Source organism: Astatotilapia calliptera, chromosome 17 (assembly GCF_964374335.1).
Source record: "Astatotilapia calliptera chromosome 17, fAstCal68.1, whole genome shotgun sequence".
Lineage (NCBI taxonomy): Eukaryota > Metazoa > Chordata > Actinopteri > Cichliformes > Cichlidae > Astatotilapia > Astatotilapia calliptera.
In genome coordinates, this window is record NC_137438.1 from 24,770,541 (window position 1) to 24,788,106 (window position 17,566).

Here is a 17,566-nt window from a genome sequence, read left to right on the forward strand (position 1 = left end):
ATGCGATTGCAGCACAGAGTAGCAGGTGGGAAAACGTACTATAAGTGTTTGTTTCTCAGGGAAACAGTTGTGAGTGGGAGAATCTGAATGAACTTTACTGAAAGTCTGATGCATTTTAGTACATATAAGAAAACTCAGTGAGAATGAACTGTGAGGAAATCTATTTGCATTATGCTGTATCTCCCGTGTATTCTGTCTGATTTCATATGGGTTGGGAAAGACTCCAGCCTTTCATGGAGTTGCACCTCATTGAAAAACAAATTGGAAACCACACCATGTTTAATGGCTTCATTTGTGCTCGTTTGTTACAAATGTGCAGCAGGAACCGCATTTTGCTACTCTTTGAATATCTACCAAGCAGTAGCTTAATCCCTGAGCTGAAAAGCAGCTCTACCCACACTCCCCAAGGAGTGGAGTGATGGATTAAACCCACAGACCGTACCTCACACCTACACCGGCCCACTCAATCTGTTTTAAGTTTCCCCCAGTTTCAGATGTTTCGGCGTCCCTGTGGTGTTAACACAAAAACAAATGTTGCTTAATATTGACATCCACTCAGTTTGGAAGTGCCTCGGGCTCAGGCATCGTGATGAGTCACCAGAAGCTGATCTCAGAGCAGTTTGAGAAGCTTACCTGCCCTAGATATTTCACATATCTGAGGAACAAATTCGAATGCAGCAGCTTTGATCTTGTTAATATGATGCTCGCCGTGGTTTCTGCCACTTTTAGTACTGGAGTCAATTTCCCTCTTCCTGCCAGCAATCAGTGGACTGGGCCGGGACAATGGCTCCTTCTGTCTCATTCCTTCTCTCTTTGTTTCTTCACAGTTTCAATCATCAAGTAATAAAATCGTATTCATAGCTAGGTTTGGTGTTTTTGCAAGTGCAGAACATTTACTTTAGAAACTATCAACAGTTTGTCATAGCAGGAGGGTTTACTCTGTCAAACGTTTGCATTTTGTTCCATATGAGCCATTTAGGGCTTGTAAACAACTTACGAGCCGCTTGTTAGCTTGTCGTCCCACAGTGTTTGGATTCAAAGAGCCAGTTAAAGAAAAAGACACCACAGAGAAAAAGCTGAAAACAAGCACTGTTTTTTGGGTATTTGGGTGTGTGTGGAGCGGTGATTAAAGATTTCTGCCCATTTTTCATTTTGTTCTGCCGCACAACTTCTAGCTTAACTTGTTGCTTTTCATTCATCTTTCATCCTCATCATCACTAAACATTCTTTAGCTGTAGCTTTTGTGCTACAGTCACTCTTGGCAAAACAGTGTTTGGAGTCGATGGCATGACTTTGAAATGGTCACTTCAAAGATGAGGACCAGGTCTGCGACTTCCTCCACTCAGTTACTGTCTTCAAAGCAACTTTGAACTTTACTTAAAAATCTGGGCATGGAAGCACAGAAGTGGGCCCAAGCACTTTTTCATCTTTGCTTGTTGCAGATGATGTTATTCTGTTGGCTTCATCAGGCGGTGACATCCAGCTTTCCCAGCGCTTCTCAGCCGAGCATGTAGCATAAGAATCAGCACCTCAAATTCAAATTCAAATTTTATTTGTCACATACACAGTCATACACAGTATGATATTCAGTGAAATGCTTAGACAACTGCTCGTGACCTAAAGAAAAAAGTCTCCTCCAAGTCCGAGACAATGATTCTCGTCCGGAAAAGGTTGGAGTGCCTACTATGAGTCAGGGACAAGTTACTTTTCGAGGTGGAGAATTTTAGTTATCTCAGAGTCTTGTTCACAAGTGAGGGGAGAGAGAAGACTGACAGACAGGTCGGTTTGTAACCAAAAAAACGAGGTCACAGACATCAAGTGGTGGAAATGAGTTTTGTTTATAGTTTAGCTGGCCTCCCTTAGAGATAGGGTGAGGAGCTTGATCATTCAAGGAGTCTTAGTAGAACCGCTGCTCCTATTCATCAAAATTAACCGTTGAGGTAGTTCAGGCCTCTGACTAGGATGCCTCCTGAACACCTTCTGGGTGAGATATTCCAGATATCTCCTGATAGGAGGAACCCCCAGGACAGACCCAGGACAACCTGGAGAAAGTACTGTATATCTCTTGCCTGCCTTGGGAACCTCCCTTGTCCCCCCAGATGAGTTGGAAGAGATGGCTGGGCCAAGGGAATGCTGGGATTCTCTGGTCAGACTGCCGCCCTAGCGACCCGAACCGTAGAAAATGGCTGGACGGACAGGCGGACAGACTTTGGTGAAGATAAAGAGGTATGTTTATGTCATCAGTGTACCTGTTGTGATCTGGAGCACAGACACAGATTTCTTGAACACAAGTTCAAATCAAAAACAATGTGAATGTGATGGCAGTGGTGTGTCACTGTGTGTGTTAGCCTTCCTATATTTGGTCCCTGCGAGTTATCTGACACCACGAAGCTATCTTTCATGAGACAAACTCAAGGCGTAAGAAAACCTTCCTTCAATTTCGCACACACTGGGAGTTGGCGGTGCCCTTTCACACTGTTGCATTTCTATTCCTGTACAGACTTGAGGAGAAAATTTAGAAGTTGAAGTTTTCCAACACAACTGTGCAAACCGGGGGTGGTAGACTCAATCTGTCGTCCAACCGGTGATATGCCCACTATGTTAGCGTCACCAAAGCTAGCTGTCAGTTTCAGTAGTGGATTATTTATACATTATCTGTACTTTATCTAAGTACTTCAATCAATTTGGCTTAAAAATTAACCAAATTAATCCAATCAAATGTTCCCCGTTAAATATATTCGATTTTAAATGACATAATTTAATTCAATTACGAAAAGTATTTTACCCTCCTGTTCAGTTAAGTCAGCACAGCAGTTAACTGTCTTATTATCACATTTTTCCTATTTTAGTGGTTCCCATTATCAAAGCAAAGACTTGCTGCACTGCAAGGCCTGTGAGCAACTGAAATTCATCCAGTTTTATTAGAGTGCAGCTGGGCTTCTTACTGCTAAACATGTATGCAAATTTTCTGAAACTTAACTAATGAATTTGACAGCCATCCAAAGAAACCAGAAGTGCCTTCAACAGCTCAGCTCACACACTATCAATGAGCCACACGTTCCTCTCTCAAGGGGGAGAAGAGGAAGCAGGGTCGGTCTTTTGTATTTGTCATATCTCCTCCAGCCCATGGTGACCGCAATGTGTCTCAAACGCTTTGGCTCACAAAGGACAGATCGACACCAAGGAGCCAGGGGAATGGGAGCATTGTGGGAAATGGCTTCCCTGTGGCCATTTTGAACATGCCAGGCCATCTTTCCACATGTGCTGTCTTCTCTTAAGCTTATCCAAGGGGGATTTGTCCCCCCCTCTCTCCCCAAATAAGGATCATAGAGCTGCATTGACAAGCCATCCTATCTGATGGTTACTAAAAACACTATGTGGCACCCTCAAGCCACTGAAGAACACAAAAAGCACATTTCTTTAAAGAATATATGTAATCTTTATGGGCCATGTGAAAATATAGTTTAAATATATGAAAGGGGACATGCTATACTAATTTTCAGCTCCATATTTCTATTCTTGGACTTTATAGAGTAGGCAGTTTGCCTCCCACGAGGGAGGAAGCAACCTGCAGCAAGGCAAATGCTACACATTCACCTTGCTGTAAAAGGTCCGGAGGTTGACGGTGATGAAGGCTCATCCTCTGAGCAACCAGCTGATTGTGAAATGAGAAAAAAATTTCATGCAATCACAAAAACAAAAAGAAGGTTGCCCATCTATTTTCACTTTAGTGTGACTGAGCAATATCAACTGTCTTCTGATTGGCTGACACTAGAAAACAGAAGGTCTAAACAACAGGTGGGTGGGGCTGTGCACTCAGAGGTAGAGCTGTGTGCCTGAGACGATCACATTAATAACATACAGCCTGGTTCTTTTCTTTTTCCTGTATCGAAAAGATTATGCTGCAATTTATGGCAATGTTAAATGTTGTTAGTGGGTGTTGTGCTCTTTAATGCACCTCTTTTAACAACAGTTATTACACATAGCATCAGTTACAAAACTACGGCTTTGTTGTGTTGAATATTCCCAGTTCTGGATGTTACCTGACACTCAGCTATTTGATAACGATGCCGACTCAAATTTGATTCAATGAGCAAGGCAGGAAATGAAATAGCAGCAAGATTAAAATGGAGAACAAGGACTTGCTGTCTGCCCCTCTGAAAAGAAAACACTGCTGAATACTAAGCTTGACAGTGGAGAAGAAGGATTGAATTTTGTGCCGGCAATGACAAGTTTAAAAAGTGAATGAGAATGTGACTGATAGAGGTTTAGTCTGGGAAATATCACACACTTACAAAGCTAGCAATAGTTATAAATTGTTATTGAGACAAGCTTCAACTCTTTTTCCCTTTAAGTTCAATATCATCCCAATTGTTCCTCATTTGTTTGTACTTGGTTTGACCTATAGTGTAAGTTTTAAAAAATCATGTCGCTACCAAAAAAGGATTAGTTTTCAATGATGCTTCACATTTTTAATGAGCAACCTATCTGCCAGCTTATCTTTGGATCTTTTTTTAACAAATAAGGTTAAACCTAAATGAGATTTCCCAAGAGATTACCATTATCTTTATCACCATCTTTATAATCAAGCCAGTACCATGCACATCACTTTAATATGGTGGGATATGCAAAAAGCAATTATGTCAGCCTGTTGTGTTATTAAGATTCCATTTTAATCTCAGTAACAGGAGTAATAGTGTCTGCAACCATGCTAGCAGTTCTAAGTGCTGCTTTGAGCTAAATGCTCTCTTCAGCATGTTAACTAGCTCACAACTGATATTTGCTGATATTTATGAAGTACTATATTTACTGTGCTCACTATACTTACTAGTTAAAAACAAAAAATAACAACTGGGGTCAAGGAAATGTCATAACATTCCCCCCCCCCAAAAAAAAAAACTAACAGCGCTTTCTTACCAATTTGAAAATGTGGTAGATGTGTCTCCAGTGGATTTGATTAAATCTGCAGTAGGCCATTATCTACAAAAGTCTTGGCATATGAACGCACTTCACATATTTTTTTAAATATTTAAGGCTATGTTCACACTGCCGGCGAAAGCGCATCAAATCCGACTTTTTTGACCCTATGCGACCCAAATCCAATGATGGTATGACAGTGTGAACGGCACAAATCCGATATTTTCAAATCCAATCTGGGTCACTTTCGTATGTGGTACTGAATCCAATACATATCTGATGTTTTAGAAAGCGACTGCTGTTTGAACGGTCATGTCGCATTAAATCCGTTTTTTACGTCACTGACACAAGACAGACGCCAATTATCAGCGCCGGAGAAGACATCGTGAACGCTTCCTGGCCATCCAGTGTAGATGTCAGTGAAACTGTTGGGAAGACAACGTTGAAGAAACGTGAACATTTTATTCGTACTGTATAATCTGCAGATTCTGACAGAAATCTGCAACTATCCTTTGAAGCAGCGCTCCTCTCTAAAACAGCAATAAGGATAATTATTAGGCCATATGTAAATAACAAAATAACTTTATAACTTAAAGCAAAATTGGGGAACGTAAAGTCTGAAACAAGTCTTTATATTAACAGCCATCAGTCAAACAATACTGTTTGGTCTGAGTCTAAACAGAGCGCGTTGTGTGTGACGTCTTCTTTTGTGCATGCGGGCCGCTTTGAGGGTTCACGCTAGAGCGCGTTTGCTGTCACACTTTATTTGTAGTGTGAACAAGCAGACAAGAAAAATTGGATTTGATCAAAAAATCTGAATTGAGCATTAAGACCTGCAGTGTGAACGTAGCCATAGTTGCGGACTTCAGATTTCACACAGTACTCAATCACCACTCTCCAAAATCAAAATCCTCTGCTTAACTAATTGTAAAGACTTTTGTCCCCCTCTTCATGCTACTTCATACACCTTAACTGATGCAGTCAGAGACCTGTGATTGGATTGGTCAGTCTATTATCACAGGTTAGACTTTCTAAAGTGCACAGAAGAAGAAGAATTGAATTCATTTTCACTGAGACTGGACAACTGAACTAGTCTATGTCGATTGTCACCTTTTCAATTGCATAATTTTTGTAGTTGTAATTTGCAAATGTCAGTAGTTTACCTCCTTGAGGTAAATATTCAACATCAACTAAATCAAAGAGAAGAATGATCAGCTGACTTGGGATACCTCTTGTTTCTTTGGTGTACTGATTTTAATACACTTGCCAACGCTAGTTCAGAGATTGCTTGAAATAAATTGCTGAAAGGAAGATGAATGTTTTGTCCAGCAATATCATAAACATGCTGACTACTCGAGCTTTAAGTTGCATTTAGTTTACTACAATATAAATATGTCCTTAGTAGGGACATTCCAAGCAATTAATTTACAGACTTATCTGACTTTTTGAACAAATAGTTCAAAAAGTTAGACAACAGCCAGTCAAAATAGATTGTCTATTGATCCTGAAAACAAACCAACTCAAACCCCAGTAAAATATGCAGAACTTAACTGGACATAGCGTTTTCAGTGGAGAAACATTTCGTCACTAATCCAAGTGACTTCTTCAGTCTCAGCTGACTGCAGGTTTCCCCGACTTTATAAACGGTACAGTTTCATGACTGAAACTAACACCACTGGATAACGATGGGCGGCGAGGTCAGTTTTTTGATCATCAACATTCAAATTGTCATGACCATTGACCAAAGTCCACTGATCAATGGCACCATTCATAGTTGGGGAATGGCTGCAATCACAGCATTGTAAGATCCTGAAAGATGTACCCTTAGGCCCCCTCCTCGATTCAGAGATGGTCGTTCCCTTTTCACGTAAATGGCCTCCTTTACTCCGCGCTCCATCCAGATCAACAGAATCAGCTTTTTGAGATTTCCCTAAATGGATGATTGAGCATGCATCAAGACTTAACTGAGAAAGTTCAGGTTGTGTTTTGTCACATATAAACTTTTAAGCTTGTTAGAATTCTATTGTATTTACGTGTATGTAAATCAGTAAATCATTGCACCCATTTTATATTTTCCTAGTAAAATATAAAGAGTTGAGTGGTGACTCAAGACTTTTGCACAGTACTGTAAGTGCATCCGCAAACTGTAAATAAAAACAACTGCAAATTACATAAATGTGACTCGTCTTTGGCTTACATGATTACCGTGCATCTACAAAGTGCTTCTGCTATTTTCCAAAACATCGCACTTTTAGCAGTTAGATGAGGGGAGGTGAACACATCAGCCACTTATTAGTTGTTAAAGTAATGTGAAATTTAAAATGGCTCAGCACACTGTTCTCTGCTTTCTGCACACTGAAAATGCCAGGAGGTTATACAGCCTTCTCGGTCAAACACTATAAAATATCTGCAAAATACTACACCAACAAAAACTGCTCTGAAAACACCACCAAATTACTTTTTTTAACAATCCCAAAGATGTTCACTTTAAGTGAAGAAACAATGAATCACCTCTGAAACACTACGCTTTATCTTTGGAAGCCATTAAGGCTCGTCTTTCGTCATATGGGTAATTTGTCGAACACATTTCTGGTTATGTTGTTTTTATTTTGAAGCACACTGAACCTATGTGTTAGCCGTACTCTTTTTTTTCAGTGGCTGACGAACAATAAATGAGTTTAAAAGGGGAATAAGTGCGCTCATCCTTCTGTTACCCTCCGGCAAAACGTAGAGCCTGGGTAGACTAGGATTTAACCCAATCATATGGCATGAAGGATGATTAATATGCTTGCTAATGTGAGGCGGCTTAAACATCTCTGGATATGAGATCAGGTAAACAGCAGTGAACACCGGCAACTGGAGGTGGGAAGTGCACAGTCCATCAATCATGGTTGACAGCTGGGACAGACGCAGGAACTATCATCATCATCAGATAGGAGTGGGTGCTACACTGCTTCAAATCACAGTGCTAATTAGTGCTATCTGCAAATGTACACTTATGTATAGAGAAACTCAAGAGAATTATTCTGAATTATTCTGTATTAACTAATGTTTAGCAAGTCCAAATAAACTGTTTTACACTTCTTTTGAGCTCAATACTGAGCACAGCACTCCTTTTAATTTGCTACAGTTAGAACTGATGCTTTCATAGTGGAGGTAATGTAACATCTTGAGTGGCTACTAGCAACAAAGCAGGAATGATGACCGACTTCAAACCAAAAAGCCAAAATCAGAGACAGTAGTCAGGACTATCTATTAATATACAGTAGTACTCTCTCAAGGTTTACTGTCCTCAACTAACAGGTATGAGAAGATAGCAGAAAAAGTAATAAACCCTCACCACTCAAATTATGAATGTCCTTGATTAGGGCTGTGCGATATGACCAAAATCTCATATCCCGATATAAGAATTCTATCGTCCCGATAACGATATAAATCACAAAACTGTAACATTTTCTGTAAATTCTGTGAATCTCGGGCAGCTTGACTTGCGTGAAGTGTTTCCAGCTGTGCGTCATGTACCTGGAGTTGAGTGTTTTAACCAATGCATGAAACTATACATTTTTAGACATAAGTTGTAACGGCCGCCGTTTTCTTTGTGAGTATTTGTTACACGGCGTGCTGCGGGAAAAAGCCTGTTCTAACGTTTGAGTCTAAAGTTTATTTTTTAGCACCTGGCGGCTCTATTTTACTTCTCATCCGTAAATAATCTGCTCTTTCACGTGATTCAGTTTATTTTGAAAAGTCTCAACAGGATCTTGAGCTTTATTGTGAAAGGTTTATGTGGTACATAAACAAGCGGACATGCGATGGTGATTGTTACCATCGTTGTTGCTAACCACAACGCATAAAAACAGGCGCTTGTCCGTCTGTAGTGTGGTTATATTAAATATAAGAGAAACATAGAACTTTAAGAAATTAATATAGCCACTACAGTGACCATCAAAACGATGAAAAAATATTGCTGTAAACAGTTTATTTTGCAACACCACGAAACAAACGATAGACGTTTTTATATCGTCATCTGATATATATTGTTATATCGAACAGCCCTATCCTTGACTATATTCAGATTATTCCAGCCTCAGTAGGAGACCAGCCTCCACTTCATGAAAGCCACACAATTTGAACTAGAACAGATTACCACATGCCTTTTCCTAATTGGAGGCATACACAGTGTGTACTGGGCTACCTACACATCAAACCTACAGGAGCTGCCATAGAAGCCCAAGCCATGAAGCTCCCAGCACACAGTTTTTGTGCTGATGTTTGGAATTTCACAGCTACTGAGTTTTACACCAGGCTTATTACAGTTGAGGAAAATTAAACTACAAACTAAAACTGGATGAGAAAAAACATTGAAGTTTACTAAAATAAAAACAAAAACAAATGAACTCTAACTACCGTATTTTCCGCACTATAAGGCGCACTTAACATCCTTTAATTTTCTCAAAAATCGGCAGTGCGTCTTATAATCTGGTGCACCTTATCTATGAATTCTGGCTGTGTTTACTGACTGTAGCAATGGGAATTGCATTTACCTGTGTGTTCCGCCCGGAGTCTCTGCTTCTCACCTTCCGGTGTTACACTCTCAAGACTCCGGGCGGAACACACAGGTAAATGCAATTCCCATTGCTACACTGACCTCGAGATGATTTTATGTGGTACACAGGGCTCAAAAAATCTGTCAAAAAATGTTTTAGTAGGACTTTGCTAAGCTACGAAGCTGCACCGCTTGATGAATTGTCTGAGCGTTACGGCTACCGTAGTCAGGAGCCTTGCGGCTCATAGTAATCTGGGTCCAAAACTCCGTCCACGTCAGGTCCCAAACAAACACTGTGTAAATTCTTTCATCTTTAATAAAATGATCAGTGTTGCTGCTTTACCAGGTGTATCAATTAAGTTAAACATCCAGGCATCCATGAAAACAGAATTTATTAAATTAAACGGAGTTAGAAGTTAGCAGGAAGTTAGTAGATAGTTAGCTCGCTGGTTTTGCTAGTGACCTTAACATGGTATATCATGTTCTGACTGAGAGATTTCTGGAAAAAAACAAAACGTACAGCTCTGCTATCACTTCCAACATGAATGTAGAGAGAAAGCTACACAATAGTGATGTTTGTAGGATTACTGAAGTTGGGCTAGATGGTAAATAATGCTGTGCTAGTGATCGCTAGTGACACCGCTATGTTAGCATACCAAAGCATAAAACTGAACCTGGAGAATGAACGCTAACCTTTTTCCACTTTTTTTGACAAATGCAATCGCCCGGAAAATTGCTGTAAACGGACCAAACTTCAGTAGGAGAGAACAACTGAGATAGTCCAGCCACAATATGAGGTTAGTCATTAATGTAAGATAAGATAACCTTTATTAGTCTCACACGTGGGAAATTTGTTACAGCAGAAAGTGGACAGTGCAAAGTTACATAGCAAAAAGTAGAAAAACACTGGAATAACATATACTGTTGTTCCTGCGTTTATAGAGCAGCTACCAGAGAATTCAACATTAATGAATTAATGGTATGGAAGTGGAGGAAGCAAGCGGAATGAGTTGAGTAAAGTTTGACTTTTCTGACTGATTTGTTTCGTTAAATGCGCTTTATAATGCGGTGCGCCTTATGTATGAACACAGACCCGTTTGTCGACAGTGCGCCTTATAATACCGTGTGCCTTATGGTCCCATAAATACGGTACAATGATTTTGCCAACTTGGAAAACTAACAAAATAAAAACAGAGGAAATATCATTAGATTGGAAGAAATGTCACCCAGTCACCTGATGCACTCTTTAAAGTGACCCATTCTTTCACAGATATGTGTAAAGACACACTGCAAGGCTATCTGCTTGATTTTACACACCTGAGGTAAGGTGGCTGAAAAAACTGAAACTGAGAGATTAAAAGGTGTGACCCAATACTTTTTTCCATATGGTATCCATATAGTATGTTGGCATTTGTGTAATTAATCTCACTGCCTGAAGGGAAGATAAACTTCAGTTTTTGGCCTGCTGTCATAGCAACATGAAGTAGTTACAAAAAAAACTCACTATTTCTTTGTGTTTATAGAGATAATTTGGCACCACAACTTTTGAAGTAGTGTATTTCATAAGAAAGCACATTTCAGGTCTGCAGCAGATATTCAGTACAGACCGAGCAGAGAGACACAAAAGTGTTATTGCCTAAACCTAAAAAAGTATTTTCTGTTTAAACCTAACAAATGAGTTTCTATATTCTAATCATAACTAGGTCATTTTAAATGTCACCAAGTAAAGTATTTTTTTAGTTATTGACATATTGAAAAACAATACAAATGTGTGATGTTTAGGACTTGAACTTGGGAGCAGCAAAACTATTCACTCCGCAAAAAATAGCACTTGAAAATCTAGTGTCTGGAGGCACAAACCAGTCGATTACAAGTCGTGACTATTTTCAAACTGTTGGGAGACTATGTTGTTATTTTAAATGCAATAAGCAATTCTCTCTGCACTGTTCATGTTTGCTATTCATAGACAGGCTTTATGTACCTTTGAATTGCTTGAAATATTTATCCAAACATTCAAGTAAAAGTCCGGCCTACTAAATAACGAATAAACAGAAAACACAAAAGCCAGTGGCGCTCATCCACCTGACTGGATGGCCACGCCGGTCCTTCTGATCACAGCTGACTTCACTTCATTGAATTAACACACAGCTTTCTGGGCTACAGGCTCAGGGGCCATGTTGGAGCCTCACTGGTGAATATTAGATTGCACGCCTCCAGATCTCATTAAAGGAGGCAACAGGACAATGTCTGCATCTCAAACGAGACCAGAGGCCATCAAGCATTCTGGCTCCCTGTTGGATTTACTGATTTGATTGATACTGTGTGCGTGCATCAGAGAATAACAGAGGGCAAGATGTCATTTTTGGTAAATATAATTAAGGCATTTTTATAAACTACACAATTGGTGGAAAATTGGAATTTGGGAGTGTATAGCATGGGGTAAAGGGCGTACACTAAAGGCCCTGTCCATTTTCCATACAGATGAAATGACAGATCTGATGAAAAGCCTATTGGCCTGACACTTACAGTATCTTCAGTCAAAGACGTTCCTTCCTGTCTTCCACTTCCAGCTCACTGAAAAACAAATTTCACAGTGTCATTATAAAACAAAAATCTGCACTAACAGGAGATATGTAATCTGTGCTGACAAATACAGGGTAAGAGTAAAACCAATGTTTTTTAAATGGCTTGGGTAATCCCACCAGTATTTTTTTAAATGTAATGAAATGGGCCAAATGAAGGCATACAACTGAGGCTTCCCTGAAAATTAAATTAGTGGGTCACTGCAGGATTTTTTTAATAAAGATGTCCAGTATTAGCCACAGACTATTAGATAGTTTTAAATAAATACTACTTGTGCCCGAAGGCGGAGGTTTTATGGTGGTTAATTGCTAGTAGCCGCTAATTAATGTAGTTCATACTGTTAAATCTTTCAGTGTCCACTATTAACTTCAGTGAATAAGCTTAGAGGTGGTATGTTATGTCAGGCAATACGAGGAAATTAAAATACATGCTTTCAAATCCATCCTAACCACACTGTAGGACAAAGACAAGCTTTTTCCTCTTTCACTAAATGTAATATATGTATAAACATAACATACACACATTTTTGTCAAACAGTATTTATATTTAAATTAACAGAAAGACATAACAGCTGCAGATGACTCAACAAAATTTAGTAAACATGGCTTGTAAACTTTCATTTTTAGCAGATTAGACCAGAGCGTATCCTGAATACGATGCTTTTAAATTATTATTATAATACCTCTAATTTCCTCCTACAGCAGTTTCCATTCTAAAATAAATGTATTTTTTTTTTCATCCCAATTCTCATTTTGTCCTTCAGTTCCATAAGAAATAATTGGGTTTACCCTAATTTTGAACTCAATTAGCTTGGGTTTCAATCATTTTTTTTTTCAAATGTTGTGAAACTGATTTGTATCTTAACTTCAAACCTCTGTTTTAAAATGTTAATACATCTTACAATAATTGGTGACAGGCATCGGTGGTCTCATTTACAGGAAGCAGATGGCACATTGTGTAGCAGTGCAGCAGTAGCAAACAACACATGCTGGTACCCTTAAATAGGTTCAAAGGACAAACAAGCAATAGAAATCGTAACAAAAAGAAACCATAACTATTCATACCTTTCTCTACAGTTCTCAAAAATGAGAGTCTGACTACACTGGATACTCGTCACTGGATCTTTGAGGCTTATAATAAAAAGAGATGAGAGGAACATGTTTATACAACAGGTGCTTGTGTTTGATCCAGCCAAACATGCAAAACCAACACGGTATGTCAAACAAGAGGATAACTTGAGATTGTAGGAGGTACTTCCATGTGATATGCAGCCACTTGGTTATGTAGGTGGTCTCAATTTAATCGTTTTAATTTCATTTTCCAGAACCCCCACAAGCCCAGAATGTACAAGATCAAAGCTGTACTGTACGCTGGCGTCATAGTGCTTCTTAACTGGCCCTGCAAGGATGGTGCTATTAAAGAGAAACTTGGGGATTGTTTTTTTTTTTTTTTTCAGTCAGGGAGCAGCGACCCTTAAGAAAGTTGAAGCATTGCCTAAAGGAAACATTCGTTTTGTACAAGGGTGTCACGGCGGGGTGCGCCGGTGTGTGTGTGGAAACAGGACCCAAAAGCAGATGACGATGAGGAGTAGTAAGGTTTTAACAGAAGGTGAAGCTTTATTGCGATGCCGGCAGGAAATAAACCAAGAGACCAAAAACACTAAACTGGCAAGACACTAAGAAACAAAACACTAAAGGTACTAAGACCAAAAAACTATAACTATGACTATGACTGAGGTGAGATTAAACAGACGAAAACTATAACCATGACTGCGGTGATGTAAACAGACGAACCGACAATGGCATGGAGAAAACAAAAGGCTTAAATACAGACATGAGGTGATCAGGGGAAGTGGCGACACATGGGGGAAAACAGCTGACAGACATAAACCTAATGACAGGACCAGGAGAGGAAAGCTAAATACAATAAACAAAGAACACATGACATTGCCAGAATAAAACAGGAAATACTAAAACATGACAACACAACTTAACAGACCTAATACGTGATGAATAATTACAAAACCCCAAAACATAGAAAACCAAGAACAATAACTGCCTAAACTAAAGGAAAATAGGAAATAACACAAAACTGATCACATAACAAAATGAGACAAATACAAAGAAAACTCAGAGTGCTGGGTCGGAGACCCAGCCTGTGACAGAGCCCCCCCCTCAAGGGCGGATTCCAGACGCCCGAAAACACCCAGAAAACAAAACCACAACAACCCACCAAGGGCGGGCGGCGGGGGCCCAGGACGGAGGGCCAGAAACAAGGCCACAAAAAACAAAGAAACGAAAACACACAGAGCAAAACACAACAATGGCACAAAAAGTCCGAGACCCGACTTCAGGAGGGCGACCATGAACCCGGCAGAACAGGAGCGAATGGCGAAGCGGTTCAGGTGGCCGCCCCGGAGGCCGACAACAAAACAAAAGACAGTTCAAAAGTTCAGGAGGCCGACCAGGAGGCCAACGGTCCAGCAGTCCAAAATCCACGAGCTCAGGGGGCCGACCCGGAGGCCAACGGTCCAAGAACCCAGAAAACAGTTCAGGAGGCCGGCCAGGTAGAAGGCACCGGTGGCGACGGAGCAGATCAGGAGGCCGACCGGGCGGGAGGCAGCGACGGCGACCGAGCAGATCAGGAGGCCGGCCGGGCGGGAGGCACTGGTGGCGTAGCAGTTCAGGGAGCCGTCCATGACGGCGGCGTAGTTCAGAGGGCTGTCCATGATGGCAACGACGTCCAGTCATCGGCCGGACAGAACGTGCAGGACGAGCAGGCCGGACAGGATGTGCAGACCGGACAGGACGTGCAGGCCGGACGGGACGTGCAGGACGAGCAGGCCGGACGGGACGTGCAGGCCGGACGGGACGAGCAGGAGCAGACGAAGCTGAACACTCGGAGGCCGGACCAGGCGGAGCTGCAGAGGCTGAGGCCGGACCAGGCGGAGCTGCAGAGGCTGAGGCCGGACCAGGCGGAGCTGAAGACACTGAGGCCGCAGCAGACGAAGCACAGGCCGGAGCCGCAGCAGACGAAGCACAGGCCGGAGCCGCAGCAGACGAAGCACAGGCCGGAGCCGCAGCAGACGAAGCACAGGCCGGAGCCGCAGCAGACGAAGCACAGGCCGGAACTGGACCAGGCAAAGCAGAAGCACAGGCCGAAGCTGGACCAGGCAAAGCAGAAGCACAGGCCGAAGCTGGACCAGGCAAAGCAGAAGCACAGGCCGAAGCTGGACCAGGCAAAGCAGAAGCACAGGCCGAAGCTGGACCAGGCAAAGCAGAAGCACAGGCTGAAGCTGGACCAGGCAAAGCAGAAGCACAGGCTGAAGCTGGACCAGGCAAAGCAGAAGCAGAAGGTGGCTGGACGAGCTCCTCGGGCCCGCCAGCAGACGTGGCATGAGGCTGGACGGGCACCTCGGGCCCTCCAGCAGACGAAACTTGAAGCCGGCTGGGTTCAACTGAACCTCCAGCAGACGAAGCACGAAGCTGGCTGGATTCTTCTGAACCTCCAGCAGACGAAGCACGTAGCTGGCTGGAGTCTTCTGAACCTCCAGCAGACGAAGCATGAAGCTGGCTGGGTTCTCCTGAACCTCCAGCAGACGAAACATGAGGCTGGCTGGGTTCTCCTGAACCTCCAGCAGACGAAACATGAGGCTGGCTGGGTTCTCCTGAACCTCCAGCAGACGAAACATGAGGCCGGACGGGCTCCCCGGGCCCTCCGACTGACACTGAAATTGGCTGCACCAGCTGTACCTCCGTCTCCAAACCGGCCTGGATAGCAGTCCCACAGCAGCTTAGCTGAGCCTGATGGCTAGCTTTTCCAGGGCAAACAGTCTCTGTATAGCCGGGCTCATTAACCGGAAAAGTAGTGTCAGTTTCCATAACCTCCGGAGAAAAAACATGAGGTGCCAAGATATAGTCACTCACTTGTGTTTGTGTAATGGAGCGTCGGCGGCGCGCACGCCGCTTTTTCTTAGGAGTGGAAGACGGCGGTGAAATAGGTGGAAGTCCCTGGTAACTCCGAGGTCCCCCGAGAGCCAGTCGAGTTCCCCGGAAAGAGTGCTCGTGCTCCGGAATGAGCCACGGCTTCCACCGGAGCTCCTCCTCCAAGAGAGCGCAGAATATAGACTGGCGCTCGTCGTCGTCCAAGTCTATGGTGTCCGGCGCTTCCTCGCGCTGAACTGTGACAGGAGTATGGCGAAACTGTGATGAGGGCGTGGAAACTGGTGAGCTGAGAGGTGGTGACGCTGCGGCGAATCTCAGCGAACCGACACGAACACACTCAGGTTCCGGAGGCAGCAATGGAGATGACTGAGTGTGGGGTTGTTGTGACTGGTGGGTGCTGGAAGCCTTTTCCTGACTCGACAATCCCTGGGCCTGCAGCATCTCCTTTATCTTTTTAAAGGCATCAAGTATGGCAGGTGAGTCCGGGAGCTGGAGAAGGCGGGGATCCCTCTCCATGATAGCTTCAGCAACGCTAATCATTACCTGCTTGCTCTTTAAATCGGGCGCTGTAAAGATGCGGTCGAGGATCACTTGGATCCGAGCAGTCTCCTCCAGACACTCCGCATCCGCTGGGTCCATACTGGTCGGTTCGTTCTGTCACGGCGGGGTGCGCCGGTGTGCGTGTGGAAACAGGACCCAAAAGCAGATGACGATGAGGAGTAGTAAGGTTTTAACAGAAGGTGAAGCTTTATTGCGATGCCGGCAGGAAATAAACCAAGAGACCAAAAACACTAAACTGGCAAGACACTAAGAAACAAAACACTAAAGGTACTAAGACCAAAAAACTATAACTATGACTGAGGTGAGATTAAACAGACGAAAACTATAACCATGACTGCGGTGATGTAAACAGACGAACCGACAATGGCATGGAGAAAACAAAAGGCTTAAATACAGACATGAGGTGATCAGGGGAAGTGGCGACACATGGGGGAAAACAGCTGACAGACATAAACCTAATGACAGGACCAGGAGAGGAAAGCTAAATACAATAAACAAAGAACACATGACATTGCCAGAATAAAACAGGAAATACTAAAACATGACAACACAACTTAACAGACCTAATACGTGATGAATAATTACAAAACCCCAAAACATAGAAAACCAAGAACAATAACTGCCTAAACTAAAGGAAAATAGGAAATAACACAAAACTGATCACATAACAAAATGAGACAAATACAAAGAAAACTCAGAGTGCTGGGTCGGAGACCCAGCCTGTGACAAAGGGTGGCAATATTGCACCATATCCAAAAGTATAAAAACTCCATGCCATTAACAGGACTGGTAGAAAAAAAATAACAGCCTGGTCTGGTGGCAAAATGTGGAAGCACCTTCAGCATTTCTTGCATTTTCTTCCTTTGGCTTTTTTTTTTTTCAATTTGGAAATAGACATGTCCAATAAAGCAAATCTACAGGTTGAATATTATCACCTTCAGAAACTTGTGAGAGATTATGTTGAATGTAATGAAGTAATCTTTGTGAATGTAAAACAAGCTGCCAAATATATGCGAGT

At 42.3% G+C, this 17,566-nt stretch overlaps 1 protein-coding gene across 4 annotated transcripts in view; it reads right to left on the reverse strand.

Annotated features, from left to right (window-relative positions):
• Window positions 1-17,566, reverse strand: part of syt1a (synaptotagmin Ia) — a 219,839-nt gene that overhangs the window by 153,898 nt on the left and 48,375 nt on the right. For all 4 annotated transcript variants that reach the window (XM_080291847.1, XM_026146690.2, XM_026146694.2 and 1 more), the window contains exon 2: window positions 11,987-12,034. The gene's annotated coding sequence lies outside the window, so the exon portion shown is untranslated. The remainder of the gene's footprint in view (window positions 1-11,986; window positions 12,035-17,566) is intronic.